The following is a 26,353-nucleotide window of genomic DNA, read 5'->3' on the forward strand; positions in this document are numbered from 1 at the left end:
ACCTCTGAGAAATTCCAAGTTTTCCCACCTTCCATTTTTTTTCGAAATATTTTATTTTGCTAGATGAGCAAGATTCCTGTCATCCCATGGAAGGCATTCAAGAATTATGCGAGCCAAATAAAATGTTACGTAAAAAACTTGACTATTTTGGAATGTCAAAATTTAAATTGAGATGCTCACTAACATCATTTTTCAAAGATGGAATTCCACTTTTTTTTACGAAATTAGTACAAAGAAAAGAATTAATGTAACACGGATAACTTAAAGAGGCACGTAACCATCCTCGTTGTACATGCCAGCTTCTAGTATAGTTGCTGCACAGCAAATCAGAAAGTGGATTGGTTACTGTACTAATTTCAAGAGATGAAGAGAGAAATTAAAAATAGTAATGAATGCACAAAATAAATAAGAGAAACACATAGATGTTGGTAAACCTGATTATACAACTGATTCTTGAATTTTTCTGCATGTGGTTTCCCCTCAGATTTAAATGCATAAGAAACTTGAGCATCAACTCCTGTGACAGAATTGAAGTATTTTCCAAGTACAAACCTTTCATTGTTAAAGCAAACAAAAAATCATATTCTTTTCTTTCTGCTCAATTCTGTAAAAGAGAAAGAACCAATTAAAAAAGTATCACCAACATAAATTTTACACTTCAGAAAATGATCAAACTGTACATAAACGAATTAAGAGATATTTGAGTTTATTTGGAATATCTTGAACAAGTAGAAAAAAATGATTAAATAGATACAATGTAACTCACATGATTCAATCGAGTGTATCAGTGATAATTGTCAGGGGCCTTGTATCATGTCAAAGCTCTCGTGTAAAGCAGATATTCTAAGACCTAGCAAGTTGCATGAGAGTGTCTACAACCATTTCTTTTGGGATGATTCTCGTGTTTTGGTCGTCTGAAGCATGGCATTCCCCTGTGGCCTAGGCATATGGCATAAGGGGAAAGGAGAACTGTACCTGTAGGCAAGCGACTACCAACGTGGAGCAAGTGCAGCAGGGCGGCGACCATCTTGAGATGTACCTGTAGGCAAGGACGACCAGCGTGTAGTAAGTGCAGCAGGGCAGAGGCCATCTTGGAACTTGGATGGCAACGCACATGTGGCCGACGACCTACTTGACAAGCAGGAAGAGATTCAGATAGGCCGAAGGACCAGAACGGTGAAGTCGGTGCCTAGCCTAGGTTTTCCCCGAGAGGTGTCCGCTGCCACCACATAGTAGCCCTTGCGAGTTCAACCAGCGCGCCACGACAGCCGCTTCCAAACCCCTCTCCTTCCCCGCATCGGCTGCCTACATCGCCTCGCCCCGCATCGATCGGTGAAGCCCTACATCGCCTCGCCCCGCATCGATCGGTGAAGCACGCATGGCTTCGTGTCGCTTCGTATCAGGCGATCACTCGCACATGAGGGATTGGAATGAGACTGGGTTGGTCGATGACGGAGGATGCACAGAAGTAGGAGAGATACACAGACCTGTAGAGGATGGATGGAGGAAGTGACTCTGGCCGCCTCCTTCACCATGATCTCCTTTTTTCGCGCGAGATTTGGAGGCTCGGTCTAGAAGGGCAGCGATCTGAGTACCTCCACTCCGCATGATGTGCTTGGCGATCCGTTTGGCCCGCTGTTGACATTTTCATCACACCTTTCTCCATTTCTCTCTGCGGATACGACCACAGCGGCGGCGCACCTCGAGGGATCGGGTGGAGTGGAGGGTGCGGGGAGGGGATTCTTCCTGTTGCATCTTGAGGGTAAAACGTGCGAAGGAGGATGGCGGCGGCTGCACGAAGAAGAGGCGTCCTTCCACGGATGGGGACGGGGATTTCGGCGGTGGCTGCGCAACTGAATCCCAGAAGGCAGACGAGAGGTCAGGCCGTCCGTGAGTGGAAGCGAGGGGAGGACTGCTCATGCATGTGGTGAGAGCATCAGCCCGACAGGCCCAAATAATAGCAGATCGCTGATTTTGTCGCGGGAGCATCGGCCCAGTCCGTTTAGGGCTCCTAGCGGGGTGGAAGGTGCATCCAACGGCCAAAAACGCCTAGAAGTGCAGATCCAATGGTTGAGATACTAATAGCCTGAGAGGGCTGGAAAAGTGCTCGGTTGTAATGTTTCTAAATTAGTTTTTGTGCCAAGTAGAACCTATAGGATCATCTTGGGTGATAGTTAATTTGATCTTGCTGAAAAACAGAAACTTTTGCGCGCACGAGAATAAATTTAATAAATCGCAGAAACGTGATTTTTAGTTGACTATTTTTGAAGTAGATCAATAGACAAATTTCCTAGGACTTACTATTTTGGTAGTATTTTTTAGAATTCCAGAAGTATCAGAAAATTACAGATTGCTACAGACTATTCTGTTTTTAACAGATTCTGTTTTTCATGTGTTGTTTGCTTATTTTGATGAATCTATGGCTAGTATCAGGAGGTATGAACCATAGAGAAGTTGGAATACAGTAGGTTTAACACCAATATAAATAAAGAATGAGTTCATTACAGTACCCTAAGTGGTGGTTTTTCTTTCTTGCACTAATGAAGTTCATGAGATTTCCTGTTGAGTTTTGTGTTATGAAGTTTTCATGTTTTGGGTAAAGATTTGATGGATTATGGAATAAAGAGTGGCAAGAGCCTAAGCTTGGGGATGCCCATGTCACCCCAAGATAATTCAAGGACAACCAAAATCCTAAGCTTGGGGATGCCCCGGAAGGCATCCCCTCTTTTGTCTTCGTCTATCGGTAACTTTACTTGGAGCTATATTTTTATTCACCACATGATATGTGTTTTGCTTGGAGCGTCTTGTATGATATGAGTCTTTGCTTTTTAGTTTACCACAATCATGCTTTCTGTACACACCTTTTGGGAGAGACACACATGATTCGGAATTTATTAGAATACTATATGTGCTTCACTTATATCTTTTGAGGTAGACAATTTTGCTCTAGTACTTCACTTATATCTTTTTAGAGCACGGCGGTGGCTTTATTTTGTAGAAATTATTGATCTCTCATGCTTCACTTATATTATTTTGAGAGTCTTTTAGAACAGCATGGTATTTGCTATAGTTATAAAAATTGGTCCTAGAATGATGGGCATCCAAGTTGGGTATACTAAAAACTATCATAGAAAGTGCATTAAACACTATGATCAATTTGATGCTTGATAATTGTTTTGAGATATAAAGGTGGTAATGTTAGAGTCATGCTAGTTGGGTAGTTATGAAATTGAGAAATACTTTTGTTAAAGTTGGCAAGTTCCGTAGCATGCACGTATGGTAAAAGTTGTGTCACAAATTTGTTGCATGGGGTGCTCTTTTGATTGCCTTCCTTATGTGTGGAGGTCGGGATCGCACGATGGTTAACTCCTACCAACCCTTCCCCTAGGAGCATGCGTAGTACTAATTTTCTTCGAGGGCTAATAAACTTTTGCAATAAGTATATGAGTTCTTTATGACTAATGTGAGTCCATGGATTATACGCACTCTCACCCTTCCACCATTGCTAGCCTCTATTATGCCGCGCAACTTTCGCCATTATCATACACCCACCATTTACCTTCCTCAAAACAGCCACCATACCTACCTATTATGGCATTTCCATAGCCATTCCGAGATATATTGCCATGCAACTTTCCACCGTTCCGTTTACTATGACACGCTCCATCATTGTCATATTGCTTTTGCATGATCATGTAGTTGATATCGTATTTGTGGCAAAGCCACCTTCATAATTCTTTCATACATGTCACTCTTAATTCATTGCATATCCCGGTACATCGCCGGAGGCATTCACATAGAGTCATATTTTGTTCTAAGTATTGAGTTGTAATTCTTGAGTTGTAAATCAATAAAAGTGTGATGATCTTCATTATTAGAGCATTGTCCCAGGTGAGGAAAGGATGACGGAGTCTATGATTCCCCCACAAGTCGGGATAAGACTTTGGACTTTATAAAAATAAAAGAGGCCAAAGAAGCCCAAATAAAAAAAGAGGCTAAAGAAGCCCACAAAAAAATATGAGAGAAAAGAGAGAAGGGATAGTGTTATTATCTTTTTTCCACACTTGTGCTTCAAAGTAGCACCATGATATTCATGATAGAGAGTCTCCTACCTTGTCACTTTCATATACTAGTGGGAATTTTTCATTATAGAACTTGGCTTGTATATTCCAATGATGGGCTTCCTCAAAATGCCCTAGGTCTTCGTGAGCAAGCAAGTTGGATGCACACCCACTTAGTTTCTTTTGTTGAACTTTCATACATTTATAGCTCTAGTGCATCCGTTGCATGGCAATCCCTACCCACTCACACTGATATCTATTAATGGGCTTCTCCATAGCCCGTTGATACGCCTAGTTGATGTGAGACTATCTTCTCCCTTTTTGTCTTCTTCACAACCACCATCCTATTCCACATATAGTGCTACATCCGTGGCTTGCACTCATGTATTGCGTGAGAGTTGAAAAAGCTGAAGCGCGTTAGAAAGTATGAACCACTTGCTTGGCTGAAACCAGGGTTGTGCATGATGGGATTATTTTGTGTGATGAAAATGAAGCATAGCCTAACTATATGATTTTGTAGGGATAAGCTTTCTTTGGCTATGCTATTTTGATAAAACATGATTACTTGTTAGTATGCTTGAAGTATTACTATTTTATGTTAATATGAACTTTTATCTTGAATGATTTGGATCTGAACATTCATGCCACAATAAAGGAAATTACATTGAGAAATATGCTAGGTAGCATTCTACATCAAAAATTCTTCTCTTATCATTTACCTACTCGAGGACGAACAGGAATTAAGCTTGGGGATGCTTGATACGTCTCCAACATATCTATATTTTTTGATTGTTCCATGCTATTATATTACCTGTTTTGGATGTTTATGGGCTTTACTTTACACTTTTATATCATTTTTCGGACTAACCTACTAACCGGAGGCCCAGCCCGAATTGTTGTTTTTTTGCCTATTCCAGTGTTTTGAAGAAAAGGAATATCAAACAGAGTCCAAACGGAATGAAACCTTCGGGAGCAATCTTTTTGGAACAAACGCAATCCATGAGACTTGGAGTGGGCGTCAAGAAGCAGCCGAGGCGACCACGAGGGTGCAAGGCGCGCCCCCCACCCTCGTGGGCCCCTTGTGGCTCCCCTGACCGACTTCCTTCACCTATATATATCTACGTACCCCAAAAACATGCAGGAGCACCACGAAACCCTATTTCCACTGCCGCAACCTTCTGTATTGGCAAGATCCCATCTTGGAGCCTTCGCCGGCGCTCCGTCGGAGGGGGAATCGACCACGGAGGGCTTCTACATCAACACCATAGCCTCTCTGATGAGTTGTGAGTAGTTTACCACAGACCTTTGGGTCCATAGTTGTTAGCTAGATGGCTTCTTCTCCCTCTTTGAATCTCAATACAATGTTCTCCTCGATCTTCTTGGAGATCTACTCGATGTAACTCTTTTTGCGGTGTGTTTGTCGAGATCCGGTGAATTGTGGGTTTATGATCAAGTTTATCTATGAGAAATATTTGAATCTCATCTGAATTCTTTTATTTATGATTGGTTATCTTTGCAAGTGTCTTCGAATTATCAGTTTGATTTGGCCTACTAGATTGATCTTTCTTGCAATGGGAGAAGTGCTTAGCTTTGGGTTCAATCTTGCGATGTCCTTTCCCAGTGACAGCAGGGGCAGCAAGGCACGTCTTGTATTATTGCCATCGAGGATAAAAAGATGGGGTTTATATCATATTGCTTGAGTTTATCCCTCTTCATCATGTCATCTTGCCTAATGAGTTACTCTGTTCTTATGAACTTAATACTCTAGATGCATGCTGGATAGCGGTCGATGTGTGTAGTAATAGTAGTAGATGCAGGCAGGAGTCGGTCTACTTGTTGCAGACGTGATGCCTATATACATGATCATGCCTAGATATTCTCATAACTATGCACTTTTCTATCAATTGCTCGACAGTAATTTGTTCACCCACCATAATACTGATGCTATCTTGAGAGAAGCCACCAGTGAAACCTATGGCCCCCGGGTCTATTTTCCATGATATAAGTTTCCAATCTACTTTATTTTGCAATCTTTACTTTTCAATCTATATCATAAAAATACCAAAAAAAATTATCTTATCTTATTATCTCTATCAGATCTCACTTTCGCAAGTGACCATGAAGGGATTGACAACCCCTTTATCGCGTTGGTTGCGAGGTTCTTGTTTGTTTGTGTAGGTACGAGGGACTTGCATGGAGCCTCCTACTGGATTGATACCTTGGTTCTCAAAAACTGAGGGAAATACTTACGCTACTTTGCTGCATCACCCTTTCCTCTTCAAGGGAAAACCAACACAGTGCTCAAGAGGTAGCAACCATAATAAATGGTGAGAATCATTTTCTTCATGAACTAGCCAAGTCTCCAATGCCCTCCACACACCTATATATCAAGTTTGAGCTTGATGGTCCCCAACCAAGTCGGGTCCTAAAAAATTAGTCACAATAGGCTTGGCAACACAAATGGTATTGTCCACTTCCAAACCATTTTGGGCACCAACATACTTGGCAAACAAAGTGCCAACATTATCCTTCCTAAGTGAATAATGATCGTTGATAATTGGAGGCTTAGAGATGTTACCGTTGGAACATGATGAAGCTACGTGTCCCTTCTTACGACAAATATAGCAACATGTACTCCCCCTTATCTTCTTCTTTAGTTTCTAAACTTGGGGAGCAATAACATGGTTCATCATGGATAGTGACCATTCTTCAACTTGAGATTGAGCTTGAGGACACTTTCCATGTAGCTTCTCTTTATAAGCCCTTTTCTTCAATGGACAAGATCTCACATGATGTTCAGTCCTTTTGCACTTAAAGCAAGAAATGTTGGACACATTCTTGGCTCTGTCTTGTCCCATTTTCTTGTTCTTGGACGACTTCTTGTTGGAGTGAAAGCTATGTCCATCATCGCACTTTTCCAAGTCTTCCTTCAAACTAGTGACTTGGGCCTTCGGCTCATTAATTTCCTCTACATGGTTAGTTTTGACACTAGAAACAATAGGATTAGTGGAAGTAGAAACTTCATGGTTAGAGCAACAAGACAAGGTGAGAAATTCATGAGATGTACCAATATCATGTAGAGAGGAATTGCAAGGACTAGCACATGGCAATAAGTCATTTCGAGTAGAAGATGTGCTAATATCCACATGAGACTCACACAATTTTACCTTCGTGACCATAGTCTCATGAGCTAACTTTAGCCCATCATGGGAGATTAGAAGATCCTCATAAGTTCCTGAGAGCTTTTCATGACTTTCTTCCAATTTCCCATAATTGCCAGCTAGCAAATCAAGTGAGTCCTTAGCTCAGCATTCTCCTTCCAAATTGATGCTTCACATGAAATTGAGTTAGTAGCACAAGCATCATTATCAATACTAGAGGAGCAAGTAGCAATTAGAGACTTCTCATGAGTTGATTGAAGCTCCTCATGAGACTTAGATAGTTTGATGAGGTCTCCCTTGACATTATTGCATTCAAGGAGAAGGAGGTCAAAATCCTCATTAAGTTTACCATGAGCAATTTCAATCTCTCCTTTTGAGGATATTAAGACTCTAAACGTTTGATGAGCCTTAGCAAGTTCATGTTCAAGTTGTTCACTTTTAGCTTGCTCGTTAAGAAATAAATCATTACGTTTTTCAAAGCAAGCAATAACATCTTGGAACCTTTTATAAGTTTTATTTTTAGCTATATGAAGAGTTTTCCCAATCTCATAGAGACTTTGAGTCAGGTCATTATCCTCATCCTCATTACAACTATCATCACTATCACTAAGAGAAGATGATACCTCGTCATTACCTCTTGCCATGAGGCATGTGTGAACAAAGGGGGTTGATGATGATTCTTTTGGAGAAGAGGATTCTTTGTCAATCAAGTGTGCCGCATCTTTCTTGATTTCCTCTACATGGTTAGTCATAGAACAACTAGAGGAAACCAAAGCATTTCTATCATGGCAACATGGGAGCTCAAGCATATCATCACAAACATTTGTCAAGGAATTCCTAGGGGATGGACTATCAACACAATAATTTAAACTATTTGTGGTGCTAGATATGCTCAAGTCGATAGAATATACGTCGCTAGCATCTACACAAGAAAGATCATCAATAATGAGCTTAACACCATAATCACAAGATATTTCTTCACTCACAATGTCATTACCTTGTGGCACGCCACATGTTGCTGAAGTAGAAGATGTTGAAGTGTCCAAGTAATTGGAGGTGGAAGCAATAGAGAGCTCTTCATGATTTAAAACTGTGGAGAACTCCTCCATTAACTCCTCCCAAAGAATCTTGCCTTTATCAAGATTGGACCCACCATATATATCTTCAAGTTTGGTACAAGCCTCATGAGCTGACTTGTAAGTCAAGATTGACTTAAATACTTCGAAGGATATAGTTTGATGAATGACTAGAGAAGATTCACAATCAAGAAGCATATCCTCAAGAGATGGAGATAGTTCATCCTTGGCAAAAGAAATCCCCACAACAACAGCTCGCGGAACATTTGGACCCATGGCCCGTAAGTGATAAAGCATGCGAATGCTCCACAAGTGATAATTTGTGCCATCAAAATCAAAAGTGTCATTATGCACTAAACCACTAGTCGAAATCAATACTATCTAGGCGTTGAAGCCTAATTAGGAGATACCTAGCTCTGGTACCAATTGAAAGGACCATGATGTCGCCTAGAGGGGGGGAGTGAATAAGCGTTTTAAAAAACTTCTACGAATTTGGCTTTATTCTAATGCGGAAATAAACTATGCGGAAACTTTTCAAGCACAAATCCTAAATATACTAGGCTCAACTAAGTGCACCAACAACTTAATGTAAATGAGGCGAGCACAACAAGGATACAAGTTAGCGCCAGTTCTTTTGGTGGCTTAAAAAATAAGCCGTCTCCTCCCCAGCTTTTCCCATAAGTAGGCTCCCTCATTTATTGGGGCTTATGAACTAGTTATGGAATAACTAATTTAGAAGTCTCAACAAATTTTGAGAGCGGCTTATTTTTTAAGCTTGGGAGACGCAGCTTATTTTTTAAGCCACCGAAAAGAACTGGCCCTTAGCAAATGACACTAAACACAAGATATATGAATAGTAGCAAGTATGAATTGCGGGATATAAAGTGTAGGCCTAAATAATCTCTTCAAAGAAATAACCAACACAATAACATGAGGACAACAATATATAGTGAATGCAAGGTTAAGAGAACAAAGTAAACCACAAGTAGTGGCTAGGGTTAGAGATAACCGAAGACTCAGAGACAAAGGATGTATCCCGATGTTCACTTCCTTGGAGGGAAGCTAGTCACCATTAGAGAGGTGGATGTTGCCACGAAGGCACACCAACGCCATGAAGGCTCACCCTATTCTCCTTGAGATATCACCACGAAGGCGATTGCCAACCACTAGTGGTAGACCTTGAGGCAGCCTCCAAACCTTCACAAACTTTTCGGGGGTAAATCACAAGTTGATTCTTCACCGGAGCACTCCTACTGCCTAGGAGTATCCAACCTCCAAGAGTAAACTGATCAAGGGGGAAATACTCAAGAGTTGCTCAAATCACAAATTGCTTTTGTCAAAAGAGAGAGGAAGAGTGGATCTATGCTTGGGTGAAATCTCTCTCAAGAACTCTCACATATCTCTTCGGGAGCTAAGATTTGAGTTGGAGAAGGAGAGGGAGCTTTTCTGAGATGTAGGTCAAGATATTTGTGTTGCTCAACCCCTCCACGAAGCGGTGAGGGGGTATATATAGGCTAGAAGAAAAGCTAGCCATTTTTTCATGTTTTTCTGTAAGTGCCCGGATGTCCGGGAGGCAACCCGGATGATCCGGTTAGGTCAATAGTCATGTGGTGAAGCGGACACATGGATATCTGGGAACGTAGCTGGATGATCCGGAGAATGCGCAGATGATCCGGATAGGTAACCTGATGATCAGACTAGCTAGGATAAGCTTATGTGATGATCTATTTTCAGCAACCCGGATGATCCGGGCAATGCCGGGATGATCCGGGTAGGTACCCGAATGATCCAGTTAGCTAGAATAGGCTTCTGTGACGAGCAACCTGGATGATCCGGCTGGGAACCCGGATGATCCGGCCAGTAAGAAAACAACAAGCGCCTCAAAACTGAAATAGGCATAACTTTTACATACATACTCCGATTTTGATGATCTTGGGCTCGTTTTGAAGCTATTTTAAAACTCCAGGTCCACACATATATAACCACACAAGTTCAAACAAAATTAAGGATGCAAAGGTTTGAAGATAGAATTTAGGGAACCTTTTTGCCTTTGGATAGGGATATATATATGCATATGATCAAAGTGGAATTGTGTGTAGAAGATGTTGATTTGAGCATCTCTATCACGAAACCCTTTGATCCCCTCTTAATAGTGCAGGATCCCTCTAACTCAGGAATCATAAAATATGTATACTAGATAGCTTGTGAGAATCCATTCTTGAGTGTATATGTTTCTTCGGTGGCCATCAATCCAGAACACTAACGCCAAAGGAACAAACACCTTGCAAACTAGCTTTTCACTTGAGCTTTATGTTGATGATTCTTCATGGCTCAAGTCGAGGGAAAGACATTTGTGAAGTCTTCAAGTTGCTCCCCCATACACAATGCAAGAAACTTTGCTTTGCATTCATCTTCACTTTTCCATCATCATTACTTGATGCCATCCTTTGTTGAATGCCAAGCTTTCTCGTAAGCACCAATCTCAAGAGAATTTCATAACCCACATAACATAGATAACACATAGTATGGGTTAGTGCACAAGGTGCAATTGACAATTATTTACCATACCACAATATCTCATGTGGTACATTATTTGTGCTTGTGTGATGACCATCTTTGAGTTCACTATTTGTTCTTCATCTTGGTCAACATTTATCTTTGATCCATGATTAATCTTGATGTCTTGAAGGACCTATTGATCTATTCACTATGCTTAATTTCTTCAAGACATAATCACCAATATCTCGATTCACCATGACAATATCAAGTTCCTCCATGAATCTCATATTGGCCATCACTTGCTCGTTTTTATGCTCCACCATTGTCTCTTGAGTGGCACAATGAATTCTTCACTTCAATTACTTGCTTCAAGACATGCTCATCCATGGCTCAACATATGAGCTCATCATGATCCTATCTTCAAGACATATGTAGAATTCTTCGCTTTAATCATTCTCTCAAGATCTTGATCCATTATGATTCAAACCATATGCCTAAGCATGAGAACGTACGAGATCCTTAATGAACTTCATATAGATCACACCTTGTTCATCACATGGAATTCATCTTGATTGTATTTGATTCAATCATTGGGCTCAATCTTGATGCACATCAATATTTATATGGCATTCACTCCAAATCCATTTGATCTCCTTCTTGCATCACCATGGAACAAACATCTAATATTCTTTATGCAATGCAAATGTAACGTTCCTTCAAATGTATAACCCAATGTAAACATTAGTCCATTAAGATTGTCATTAATTACCAAAACCACACATGGGGACTACATGTACTTTCAATAGAGTTGTCTCGGTGGTCAATAGAACTTGAGACAATATTAATTCTACCTTTAGCTCCTCATTGGGTTTGACACTCTTACTTATCAAAAGAGGCTACAAACGATCACCTATACTTGTGAGTTATAGATACGTCTCCAACGTAACTATAATTTATGAAGTATTCATGCCATGTTTACAACAATTTTATATGGTTTTGGTATGAATAAGAAATAACCCAGATTGACGCGGTTTTTGGCAGAACTACCGTGGTGTTGTTTTTTGTGCACAAATAAAAGTTCTCGGAATGGGCTAAAAATTTATGGTAATTTTTTATGGACCAAAAGATATCCACGGAGCACTGGAGCTAGACCAAGAGGTGACCGAGGAGGCCACAAGCCTAGGGGGCGCGCCCACCCCTCTAGAGCACGCCTACCAAGCTTGTGGGCCCCTCGGGCACCCCCTTGATGTGAGATCGACGCCAAAAATTCTTATATATACACTAACCTCCAAAAAGAACCCTCAATGATAAGTTCCGCCACCGCAAGCCTCTGTAGCCATGAGAAACCAATCGGGACCCTGTTCTGATATCCTATCAGAGGGGGAAATCATCACAAAAGGCCATCTTCATCATCCCGACAGCCACCATGATGAGGAGGGAGTAGTTCATCCTCAGGCTGAGGGTATGCACAAGTAGCTATGTGTTTGATCTCTCTCTCTCTCTCTCTCTGTCTCTCTCTCTCTCTCTCTCTCTCTCTCTCTCTCTCTCTCTGTCTCTCTCTCTCTTGTGTTCTTGATTTGGCACGATCTTGATGTGCCATGAGCTTTGTTAATATATTTGGATCTTATGCTATTCTTCCCTCTCTACCTTCTTGTGAAGAATTGAGTCTTGCTCTTTGAGGTTTCATTATATTGGATTCAATATTGGATTTGAGAACACTTGATGTATGTCTTGCATATGGATACCCGTGGTGGCAATGGGGTATTATATTGATTCACTTGATGTATGTTTTGGCACTCAACTCGCGGACTTCTGAGGTGACATTTGGGTAATCTATGCATAGGGGTTGATGCATGTTTTTGAACTACATTCTCTGATAGAAACTTTGGAGTGATTCTTTGTTGCATGTTGAGGGATTGTTATATGATCCAATTATGTTATCAGTGTTGAGAGATTTTTCACTAGTGAAAGTATGAATCCTAGGCCCCTTGTTTCAAGCATTGCAATACCATTTTTGCTCACTTTTGTTACTTTCTACCTTGTTGTTTTTATATTTTTAGATTACAAAAACCTATATCTACTATCCATATTACACTTGTATCACCATCTCTTTGCCGAACTAGTGCACCTATACAATTTACCATTGTATTGGGTGTGTTGGGGACACAAGGGACTCTTTGTTATTTGGTTGCAAGGTTGTTTGAGAGAGACCATCTTCATACTACGCCTCCAACGGATTGATAAACCTTAGGTCATCCACTTGAGGAAAATTTGCTGCTGTCATACAAAACTCTGCGCTTGGAGGCCCAACACGAGTCTATAAGAAGAAAGGTTGCATATTAGACATCAGTTATCAAGAGCAGGGTCCGGTGGTTCTTGGCGACGTCATTGGTGAAGTCCTCTGCATGGTGGTCGAGGCCGGCAAGCTCGAGGTGTGCGTCGGGGAGCTGGAGGCGAAAGGAGGAAGAAAGGCTCGAAGTAGGCGATGTAAAAATGGATCTGGGGCCCTCTCCAATCTATTTATAAAGTGTGGAACCTGAAGAGGCCGCGAGAGACCCTACGGCGGTGTAGTAAATTTAGGCTAAACGGATGCCTCGATTTTTGCATTGATGAGATTTGAAATATCCACTCAAAGATCCATTGTGATGTCACACGCATATATCGGAAGCAAGTGGGGTGATGTCATGATATGGAGCAGCAAGAAATCACCAAGTGTGGAAAAAACCACGAGACCTGACAAGCATTTTGACCCTATCTAGTCCGCTTTACAGAAGGAAATGACAAGGATTAGAAACATGTAACAGAAACCTGCTTAGAAGAAATCTACCCAGAGCTCAACCTTTCACAATTTTACCTTGTCTTATTTTCAGGATAGAGTTTAATATGGATAAATCCAAGCTAAACTGGGGGCTAATGTTGGGGATATTCCCCATGACTAAGACCTGGCCAAAAGCCTGATGGTCCTATGTGTCATTCTATTTTTCGAGTCACAACAAGATGATGAGAAGGGCCCAAGGCCCATGACGAGACCCGGCCGGAGGCCGGCTTGTCATGAGGAGCCCTATGGGCCGACTTTTACAAAAGCTTAGAGGGAAGATTCTCCCAAACTTGCAGAGAGAAAATAAAAGGAGATAGAGTTGGATACAGGTTAGGAGTACGACTCGAAATCTTCTCTAAACCCGGGGACTCAACCTATTATATATAAAGGTAAGTTCTTAGGACCCAAAGACTAAGTTTCAATGTCTTGATAGTTAGGTCAGCGAATCCGCATCCTTGTAATCGAGATCATCGTCAATATCAATCAAGCAGGAGTAGGATTTTACCTCCACCGTGAGGGGTCGAACCTAAGTAAACCAGTGTCTTTCATTCCCGATCAATCCCGTTCAAGCAACCACCTAGCTGTGATTGCCTCAAGAATTAGTCCTTTCACGAGGACATCTGCTATGACAAAACCACAACAAGTACCCTGGGTCCAGGACCCCATCAACAACGCTAGAGGATGGCACCGCGACGAGCAAACTAAGGCGGAGGATGATGGCGAGGGCTCGGATGGGAATGAACAAGAGCCAGGGAAGATGCAACAGTGTAGTCACAGGCGAAGGGGAGTGCGAGGGTAGACTGGTTCGAGTGCGGGGTGGGTCTGACTTCACCAGAGAGCAAATGGTCCCACCGGTGCTAGTTTGGTTTTGGCATCTGGAGGAAGAAGATACTGTAGAAACACGACTAACATTGGATGTAAATCGAATGGTCAAGGTTGGCAGAATCGTTTGTTGACTAAGCCGACACCATGTTGCATACGGTTCTTGCAAGAAAAATTGGGCTCGTCCGCTAGATAACATTCCCAAAACTATCACTGTTTGATCTTGTGTCGCAACTAAAACTGCAAGGAAAATGTGTTCATTTTCCATCCTCCTCCCAGGGAATGTTTGCTATATAACATTCCCAAAAATCAAAGACCTGAGAAGGCGTACAAAACAAGCTAGTCTATCAGTAAAGAGACGTTGCTGACTGTTAGAAAAAAATAGAGACCTGTTGCTGTAACTATTCTGAATCCGAACCTAAACTATATATAGTGTTATACTACTCTGCAATTAACAAAACTGACATATCCAATGTTCACTTCTCATCTTCTCTAGTTACTCTGCCTAGCTTTAGAAGCTCTTGTTGCAATAACCAAGTCTGCTGGCTCGTATATCTGCTCTTAAGCAGGAATCCAGCCAACAACCAGATGTGCATGAAGTTGCCACACGTACCACCGCCCGGGGTCTCATCACACCCCCGCTAGCACACTCACTGCAATTGGTTGCTCATCGCACCCCGCTGCCATAGGTGATGTGCCACTGCTGCAAATCACACAGAGTCATCTGTCACGTATCAGCTACAATCCTCAACCGTGGTCGAGTCTTCTACAAATTCCCAAATCATGGGGTAATATGGTTAAGTTGTTTGTGTCCTTTCAGTTGCTGATTTTTTAATAGTTTGGTTGATGATCTTCCAATTTGATTCGTGTAGAAAAGGGAACATTATTGTGATTTGTATTTTTGGGAAGTTCCTGATTTGGGGGAACGACATTACACTGATTATTTGGTTACCCTGAGGAATCCCAATACCAGCAGGTTGGGGTGTTGGACAAGTAACTAATGAAATGATAGAAGAGGAAGATGCAGAGCAGAAGGTTAAAGATACAGTTCATCAGATCATGGCCAAGCAACAATTTTTGAATGACCTTGGGAACAATGAGGAGATGAAAGAGCTTGTGAAGATAATGGGAAAGATCATTGTGCTCTGTAGGGTGATTGTCTCCTTATTTGCACTGTATTAGCACTCGTGATGTATTCAGTGGCTCTAGCAAGAGCACTTTCCTAAAACTAGTAATGAATGAAACTTATTTAGCAGGCTAGGCATCTGGTATTTTGAACATCTAATGATTTATATTAACAGAAATTGGGGTGCATCCCCTTTTGCTAATAAATAAATAAATTAGCATAGGCCTTGTTGGGCCAGCTTTGTTCTCATTGCAAGATGTATAGCAAATTGTAGTCCAACAACAAACTGCCACCAGGTACATCGCGGTTGTACAATCATCAAATACAAGTTTCACAAAAATATGAGTTCTACTAAACAACAATGTCATCATGTTTTAGTCGTCATACAATCACCAAACACAAATCAACATACATAATAAGTGATGTTCTAACACCAAAATACTAAACAACAACTTCATAAGGGTTTCAGTTGTCATAGCAAACACAATTTCACATAGTAGATAATAAATCGTCTTCTCATAGGCAAATATGACAAAAGCAATCTAATCATCATTCGCAGCAGCAGCGTCAACATCTTCACCATGTGTATCAGTCTGAATCATAACTCCCCCCAGTGTTATCTTCTTCTTCACCATCAATGTCCTCGAAGGCTGGCTTCTTATTGATCAACTCGTCTACTTCCACACCCTGACAGACAATCTTTTCTCCAACCTTATTGATGTGATAGTCCTAAAACGTATCATAAACATCTATGGAATCCTCTACATGAGCAGTAGTGTAAGCATAATCTTGTTGTGCAACTTCATTAAACAAATTCTTCTGATCAAAATTTTGCAATACTCTCCAATCTTGGTTACACGCATATGTGTCTTCCAAGATTTTTTTGTGTTGCTTGATTTGAAAAACTATAAGGCTCATCGGTGCGGTACACCGCCTTGACATTGATGGATTTGAAATAAACATCAACTTTGGGTTTCGAGATCTTGGCAAACTGGTTAATGGTAGCAAAACAGAACCATGCACCGATGAACCTCGAAACTAGAGATATACTACAACTGAACAATGTCTATTATGTTAGCATACATTTCAGTTATCACTTTCTTGTGCGTATCCGTGCTCATGACTGTACTATTTTGTGTGTTCCTACCATCGTCGCGTGCAAGGGTGTTGTAGCACACATCTCCAAAAATGCAAGATGCATAATTTCTTACCCGAGTATCCGTACCCATTGCTAGTGCTTAAATGGTATCAGTAACTACCTGACCCTCCTCCCGCATCTTCTTAACCTATGGTTAGAAAACAGACAAGTTGATCATCCTATGTACTCAATATTAAAAAACTGACGGTGCAATTCAAAAGCTTACACGACTCTTCAACCATTTTGCAAATACTTCCCTAACCTATTTGTCAATGTTTCTTGGATTTTGCGTCAATAACTCCTCTCCGTACATGCTGCGGAACATAGTGATTGCGTCAAACATCTAAAAATATATGAATGTGCTACAAATTTAGTAGATTATGATGTATAAGCTACAATACTTAGCACTTACTCGATATAAGGTAGACTCTCATGACAATTATTCAACACATACCAAACCATTTTGTCCAAATCTTTAGGTTTGTCATCTTATCGACTCTTCTACTCGAATAGAACGATTGAAAACATTGAGCTTGGGATTGTTTTCACCCACCTCTTTGCTAGGGTGATCAGCTATTTCAATGTATCTCGAGCAGAATGTCAACGCTTCTGTAGCAATGTACGCCTATGCAATAGAACCCTTGGGTCTAGTTCTGTTCCTAACATAGCCCTTGAAAGTGTCTAGTTGCTTTACAATAGGGTACATCCATCCATACTGTACTGGACCTCTAAGTAGTGTCTCATCAGGTAGATGAACAACCAAATGCACCATCACAATTAAGAAGGTTGGAGGATATATCTTCTCAAGGTCGCATATGATAGTTGGTGTTTTGTCTTTAAGACGCTCCACAACATCTATCGTGATATTTCTACTATAGAGTTCCCTGAAGAATTGTCCCAACTCTACAACTGCTCTGTATAAGTCAGGGCAGACTAATCCTCTAGGGAGAGTGGGTAAAACCCTTTGAGGTAGGATGTGTCAGTCATGAGTTTTCAACCCTTGTACCTTGGTTCCATCTACACTGATTCTCCTTTCAGGGTTGGAAGCAAATTCATGTGGGAATCTCACACGTGATAGGATCTTGCAGAATTTTTTTCTTTATTACTTGTCCAAGACGTACACAGCTGGTGCCATATCCTGTGATGCACCAGCGTTTTTCACCTGCAAATCAGATCAGATACACAGGTGTGTCAAATCAATCCTAGATTTTAAGGTATCTTTTGTCTTGCCTTCAATATTAAGAAGTGTGCCGATAATGTTGTCACATATTTTTTTTCGATGTACATCGCATATCAAGATTATGGCGCAAATGCAAATCTTTCCAATACTCCAAGTCCCACAAAGTGGACCTCTGGGTAAAGAATAATCTCTCTTCTGCCCTGCCATGCTTCCTTTTCCTTCTACCACTATTGGGATAGTTTCCCGGGGAAATATGCCCGACCTTCTGTAGTTCCTCCTGCAACTCATCGCTTGTGAGCCTCTTTGTCGTATCATGGTTTTCATTATCTGCTTTGAACATAGGTTTTTGATATTTTCTAAGATGCAGCTTGTCCTTGTTAAGGAAACATCAGTGTCCAATGTAGCATACCTTGCTAAGTATTGGGTATGACAACACATTCTTGTCACAATGAACACATGCATTGTAACCATGTGTCCTTCGCCTTGACATAGTGCCCAAAGTCGGATAATCATGAATGCACCAAATAATAACAGCACACAGAATGAAATTAGCTCGTGGGCTGCTATATAGGTCTCAAGTGAGAACACCTCTACATAGCTTTTGAAGTTCCTCCACACCAGGCTCCATGAATAAATCAAAATCCTTTTCAGGACTTTTTGGACCTAGGATGAGCAAGGCCGTGATGTAGTTTGGTTCTTTGGTGTAGACATTGGTGGCATGTTGTAAGGGATAATAAGCACTGGCCACATGCTATATGTGGCGCTTTGGTAGCCAAATGGGTTGAATCCATGTGTAGCTAAGCCAAGTCTAATGTTTCTCGGCTCAGCAACAAACTTTTGTGTTTCATATTGAAGCTTGTCCAGTCACTACCATTAGATGGATGGATCATTACATTCGATCTCTGTATTTTTGGTTCCTAGAATGCCACAATACATCCTCTCTTCTTTGAGCATCATGAATCAACCCCTGCAATCTTGGTATAACTGGAAAATGTCTTAGAAACTTATGAGGAATCCTCTTGTAAGTGCATCTAGTGCCACCCCCTAATTGGTTTTGGAGTATTGCCGACAAACATGGTTGAGGGACTAATGTGTTTGTGAGATTCACAGGAGAACACAGGTAGAAGTACCTCATTGATTCGGTTTACCTATCAGAGATGACCCCTCAAAATGTATGAAGACATTGAAGACAATGGTGGTTCGTGAAGACATTCACGACAAAGATAATGTCATATGAAGAAATTCACTTGAAGACAATGGAGTGAGAAGACATAGTTTCTTTCGTAGTCTCATTTTCTTCTCTCTTGAGTTATAGGAACCATCGAACTGTTAAGTGGGGTCTAGGTGAACAAAGTCAGAGAAACTGACGTGATGCTCAACCCAAATCCTATGTCTTCGAGTGAAGACAATCAGAGAAAAACTTATCCAGAGTAGGATGAGTCAGCTTGGCTTGTAGCCCAAGTCAAGCTGCCACATGTTTTTGAAATCTGACTATTGGACATGTGTCGGTTCCTTAGTGGCCTAGGGTCATTTCAGACATATCATGTCGGGTTGCCTCTTTGCTATAAATAGCCCACCCCCTACACCATAAATTGGTGGCTGCTCAGAGTTAGTGCATGACTTTTGTCGTTTGAGAGCAACCCACCTCCGAAGCCTTTGAGAGAGAATCCTTGCAAGGACAACCCCAAAACACCCAGAGCCCAAAGAGTGTTTGCATCATTGAAGTCTTTCTGTCCGCATGATCTGAAGACTTATTACACTTGAAGATTGTGTATCTTCTAGTCGGTTAGGTGTCACGTTCTCAGGATCCAGGAGTCATTGTGGATCACCGGTGAACAAAGTATGTGAAGGTTTGGAAGTCTACCTTGAAGACTTACCATAGTGATTGGGTGAGGACAAAGTCTCCTTTGCTCAAGGGGACTAAGGTGAAGACGTGATCTTCTGAGTTAAATCTCAGCCTCCCTAACTAGACGTACAATTGTCACAGCAACTAGAACTAGTCTACCAAATCCTTGTCTTTGTTAAGCAGATGGTTCTATCACTTTACCCTTTACTTACAGCTTTGCTTCGTGAAGTCATTGCTTGCCTGCTCTATTTGACTTCACTGTGTGAAGACATTCTTTTTGTTTGCATGTTTGGCTTCATACTATCTTCCTAGTCCGATCCACTCTACCTAGCCGCTGTTTGTCTTCGTGTTTACTCTGTACTATTTTTTAGACTATAGCATGACTAGTGTAAGTTTATCTTCCGCTACATATTGTGTAGGTTGTATTTGGTTGTCTGTATTCGAAGGCATTGCCTGTCTTGAAGAATTTCATAAAAATCTCCTATTCACCCCCTCTAGTCGATAACTAGCACTTTCAATTGGTATCAGAGCAAGGTGCTCCCTTGTCATGTGTGATTCGGTTTAACCACCTGGAGTTTTAGCTATGTCGACTGAAGGGATAATCAAAGAGTCTACTGCGTGCCCCATCTTCGATGGCACTAATTACCCCTACTAGAAGAATAAGATGCGCATGCATCTTGAAGCCATTGACAATGACCTCTGCTATGTCGTCAAGACTGGCGTTCCCAATCGGTGAAGGCATCACCCCCGCTGATGTCAAGAGGTTCGCGCAACTAGACTCAACGGTCAAGAATATCATTTGTGGTCATTTGACCAAAGGGCAGTATGGCCGTGTGAGTGCTCTAGAATCTGCGAAGCTAGTCTAGGACGGGTTGTCCAAGGTCAACGAAGGCGTCTCAACACAGAGAGACTCAAGGATAGATGTGCTTCGCAATCTCTTCAACCGATTCAAGAGGAATGACAATGAGAATGCCCATCTCACTTTTTACCACCTCACTGATATCACAAATGAACTTGATGCTCTTGGCGCCACTGAAATCACAAAGCATGAAGTCATGAAAAAGCTATTGAGATCACTTGACAGCTCATTTGACACTCTAGCATTGATGATCCAAGAGCACCCTGACTTCAAAGAACTCGATCCATCTGATATACTTGAGAGGCTCAACACACATGAATTCTAGCTATCTGAGAAGAGAGATATCTATGGTCCCAACTATGGCTGATCTCGTGCCTTGAAGGCAAAGGCTGTATCCTCTTCTGAAGAATCTGACTGCAATTTGATGATCCTGAAGACATAGGCAAAGAGCTAGCAATGCTCGCGAGAAAGTTCCAAAAGTTCTCTAGGAAGAATAGCTTCGAAAAATCTTCAAGATCTAGCTCCAAGAATGATGAGGCTTCCACTCGTGACTATAAGAAGAGAACATGCCACAAATGCAAGAAGCCAGGCCACTATATATCTAAATGTCCTCAATGGGACAAGGAAGCAAAGAAAAAGAATAAGAGCAAGGAATATGACTCCAAGGATAAGAAGAAGAAATCCTCAAAGTCTTCATCTCACAAGAAGAGCTCGTCTAGCAAGGCTCGTGCGTTCATTGGCAAGGAAATAGATTCAGAGGAGGAGTCTGCTTCTGAGGAGGTAGAGGTGGAGACCGAGGAGGATCCCGATTCAGGTGTTGCAAGCCTGGCTCTAGCTTCAGCATTGGTCGCCAAGTCTATCTTCAACACTGAAGACAATGGTCACGACACCGATGCTGAAGCCAATGATGATGAGGATTCTGCTCCCACCTACTGGTTCATGGTAAGAGGTGCTAAGGTGAACTCACGCGATGCTTACTTTCAGACCTCCAGTGAAGATGACTCTGAATGTGAATCCAAACCCAATTATAAGATCATTGCTAAAATTTTAACTAAACAACAAACAACCATGAAAAAGATTCAAAAATTGCTAGACAAAACCGATGACCTGTTGGACGAGGAAATGAATCGAACTTAGTCCTTAATCGAAGACATCAAAAATCCTCGTGTTAAGTACGAGGAACTTGAAAGTCGTCATGAAACCCTCTCGGCTAGTCATGAGAAGCTTTCCTATGATTGTCTTCAAAGGAAGCAAGATCTAGAAACCAAGAGCATCTCATAAAGATCTTCAAAAAGAAAACGATTCACTACTCGCTCAACAGACCAGTTCCGCTCAGGAAGATTTTGTGCCAACTTGCTTAAAATGCCTTGAGTGTGACAATGCTATCTCTATTGCTAAGTGTTCTACTGCTTCTGAAGTTGCAATATCTTCAACTATTGATGTGGTAACTAACCCCTCCTATGAGGATACCACTACTATGGTGGATGAGAATGCCAGGTTGAAGACATTGCTTGAAACAAGCATGTACAAAAGCCTCAAAGGGCATCAGACCCTATGTAATGTCCTCAAGAAACAGATTCTGAACTGAACCCTAGGAAAGAGGGTGTTGGTTTTGAAAGAAAAATGAATGCTGATGGCTCCTGGAAGCCTGAGCAGTGCCCCAAAACCACATGGGTTGCTGCAAAGGACCCTTCAGTGGATCCACCCACCTTATCTGGCTTCACTTGTGTTAACCCTATTATCATTGATGAGTCATTTGACTCAAACTATAAACTGTTCAAGAATCAGAATGGTGAAGTGTTTTCCAGGTTTATTGGAACTAACTTCAAGAATGGGTCACCTATGAAGAAGATCTGGGTTCCTAAAAGTCGCCTTGAGAAGCTTCCCATGAATGTCATCATGACACCTCTTGGGAAGAAGACAAACCCTAGATCAAAGGCTTCATATGGCCCAAATGCTTCATACAGACAGAGGACCTCACAAGGTCACCCTAACTCAAATGTTTTCCAGAGAAACTACCATCAAACTCAGGAATATGAGTGTGTTTCTTCAAACCGCTATGTTCACAAATCAAAGAATTTTTTTGCATATTCTTTTGAGTACTATTTACCTCCTGCAAAACTATTTGCTAGGGCTTCAAAGCCACAGTTCTCAAATGATGCACTTAGACTCATTGCTTCGAAGCCACCCCGTAAGATGTGGGTGGTTAAGAAGAATTAACTTCTCTTGTAGGCTCGGGTCTCCAGCAAAAAACCATTGACTTCTAAAGACAATGCCGGTGACCTAAAACATCTCGTGGGACGCAAGATAAAGTGCCAAAATGGTCTTACCATTTATTTTGTCCCTAGATTTCTTGATGAACATCCTATCTTACCATCCAAGAATCTTACATTTGATAGTCCCCATGTTCATCAAATGTTTCTCCTTCACAACACTCTTTGTGAAGCCTATCCTACTAACTGCACTGTAGGGTACAACTCCCAAAGCTACTGAATGGATCATGGATAGTGGATGCACTAACCACTTGACTGGTGATCGAAGTCTTCTCATGGATTCTACTCTTCGACCATCCACTAAAATCCATATCACATTTGCTGACACCGGTAAAAGCAAGGTATTGTGCCTAGGTAGAGTTGCTATCTCAAAGGATCAACACATGGATAAAGTGATGCTTATTGAATCCCTTGGATACAACTTAATGTCTGTCTTAATGCTTTGTGATCTTGACATGATTGTGATATTTGGAAAATATCGATGCCTTGTGCTTATGGCTTCTGGAAAGTCTCTAGTCTTTGAAGGTTATCAAAGAGTTGATCTGTATATGGTAAATTTCTCTGTGGGACCACAGCTTGCCGTATGTCTACTAGAAAAAGCTTCAGAGTGCTGGCTTTCACATCTAAGGCTGGGACATGCTACCATGAGGAACTTGCATACTCTCGTGAAGAAGAAGCACATCATAGGCATCGAGGGCATCAAGTTCAAGAAGGATCATCTATGTGGTGCTTGCGAAGCCGGGAAGATGACTAGGGAAAAACATCCCTCGAAGAAAATCATGATGACACCACGTCCCTTCGAGCTGCTACACATGGCTTATTTGGCCCTACTCACTACTCTTCCCTTTCTTCCCTTACTACCACTGCACATCTTTATGGATTCATCATTGTTGATGATTGTTCTAGATATACCTAGGTGCACATAATTCTCTACAAGACTGAAGTGCAGGATGTCTTCAGACGATTTGCCAACTGCGCCATGACTAACTATGGAATCAAGATCAAGCACATTCGAAGTGACAATGGCATGGAATTCAAGAACACTGGCCTCGACATCTATCTTGATACACTGGGAATCACTCATGAGCTATCCGCTCCATACACTCCTCAGCAGAATGGCATCATGGAGCGCAAGAACATGACCCTTATTGAGATGGCTCGTATGATGCTTGATGAATACAAGACACCAAGAAAGTTCTGGCATGAAACCATTGATATTGCATGCCATATCATCAACAGAGTTTATCATCTTATGAACTACTCACTGGTAAGAAGCCAAACGTAAGTTATTTCAAAGTCTTCGGTGCTAGGTGCTGGATAAGGGATCCACATCACACTTCCATATTTGCACCGACAACACATGAAGGTTTTATGATTGGTTATGGAAAGGATTCACACACCTACAGAGTCTTCAACCTCTTTCACAATAAAGTGGTTGAAACTGTAGATGTGCGGTTTGATGAAAATAACGGTTCACAATGAGAGCACCTGCCAAATGTGCTAGATGAAGCTGCTCCTAGTGAAACTATCAAGCTAATTAGCACTAGGAAAATCATACCCACCGAGGAAAAAGCAAAATAGGAAGTTGCCATCCCTGCTCCCACTCAATGTGAAGACAATGCTGAGACGGAAGACAATGCTGAAGATGAAGATAATGATCAGCAAGAGCAAAGTCTTCGCCCTGTTCATCCTCGGGTGGCTAATGAAGTTCAGACTGAGAAGATACTTGACAGCATGAATGTACCTAGTCCTCTTACTCGATCAAGAGCTACGCAACTAGAAAAATTCTATGGGCACCTTGCATTCGTCTCCATATCCGAACCCAAGAAATTTGATGAAGCCTTTATGGAACCTGAATGGATTCAAGCTATGCAAGAAGAGCTTCAACAATTTGAGCTCAAGAATGTTTGGTAGCTAGTTGCTACTTCTTGAGCTTGCATTGATTTTTCCCATGAAGAGGAAAGGGTGATGCAGCAAAGTAGAGACAAGTATTTCCCTCTGTTAAGAACCAAGGTATCAATCCAGTAGGAGGCACAAGCAAGTCTGCAATCTATGCACCTGCACAAACTAACAAACACTTGCACTCAACGCGAAAAAGGGGTTGTCAATCCCCGGTCTCGAACAACAGTGTGATCTAATAGAGGTAGGTATAAAAGATAAACAAAAAGGCAAACTAAAGTAAATATAAATAAATTTCTGCAAGGTATTTTTGGGTTTATAGATCTAAAAATATATGATGGAAAATAGACCCGGGGACCATAGGTTTCACTAGAGGCTTCTCTCTTGAAAGAAAACATACGGTGGGTAAACAAATTACTGTAGAGCAATTGATAGAGAAGCGCAAAGTTATGATGATATCCAAGGCAATGATTATGAATATAGGCATCATGTCCGTGTCAAGTGGACCAACTCCTCCCTGCATCTACTACTATTATTCCACATCGACCACTATCCAGCATGCATCTAGCGTATTAAGTTCATAAGAACAGAGTAACGCCTTAAGTATGATGACATGACATAGAGGGATAAACTCAAGCAATATGATGAAAACACCATCTTTTTACCCTTGATGGCAACAATACAATATGTGCCTCGCTACCCCTACTTTGTCACTGCGTGAGGACACCGCAAGATTGAACCCAAAGCTAAGCACCTCTCCCATTGCAAGAAATACCAATCTAGTTGGCCAATCCAAACCGATAATTCGAAGAGAAATACAAAGATATTTAATCATGCACAAAAAGTTTAGAAAAGACTCAAATAATATTCATAGATAATCTGATCATAAATCTACAATTCATGGGATCTCGACAAACACACCGCAAAAGAATATTACATCGAATAGAACTCCAAGAACATCGAGGAGAACATTCTATTGAAGATCAAAGAGAAAGAAGAAGCCATCGAGCTACTAGCTATGGACCCATAGGTCAGTGGTAAACTACTCACGCTTCATCAAAAGGGCAGCAAGGTTGATGCAGATGCCCTCCATGGTCGAATCCCCCTCTAGTAGGTTGCCGGAAAAGGCCCCAAGATGGGATCTCATGGGAACAGAGGCTTGCAGTGGCGGAAAAGTATTTTTGGTGGATGCTTCTATTGGTTTTGGAATATTTGGGAATTTATAGTGCAATAATTAGGGTTGGAGGACTCTCGAGGGGCCCACAAGCACCCCCTTGGGGCGTTCCTAGGAGGCTTGTGGCCTCCTCGGGAAGCTTCTGGCCGCCTCTCCAAGTCCTACGGGTGTCTTCTGGTCCAAGAAAAATCATCACGAAAATTTTATTCCGTTTGGACTCCGTTTGGTATTCTTTTTATATAAAACTCAAAAACAAGAAAAAACCCAGAAACTGGCACTGGGCTCTAGGTTAATAGGTTAGTCCCAAAAATAATATAAAATAGCATATTAATGCATATAAAACATCCAAAACAGATAATATAATAGCATGGAAGAATAACAAATTATAGATATGTTGGAGATGTATCAAGCATCCCCAAGC

This window comes from Triticum aestivum, chromosome 2B (genome assembly GCF_018294505.1).
Source record: "Triticum aestivum cultivar Chinese Spring chromosome 2B, IWGSC CS RefSeq v2.1, whole genome shotgun sequence".
Taxonomy (NCBI): Eukaryota; Viridiplantae; Streptophyta; class Magnoliopsida; order Poales; family Poaceae; genus Triticum; species Triticum aestivum.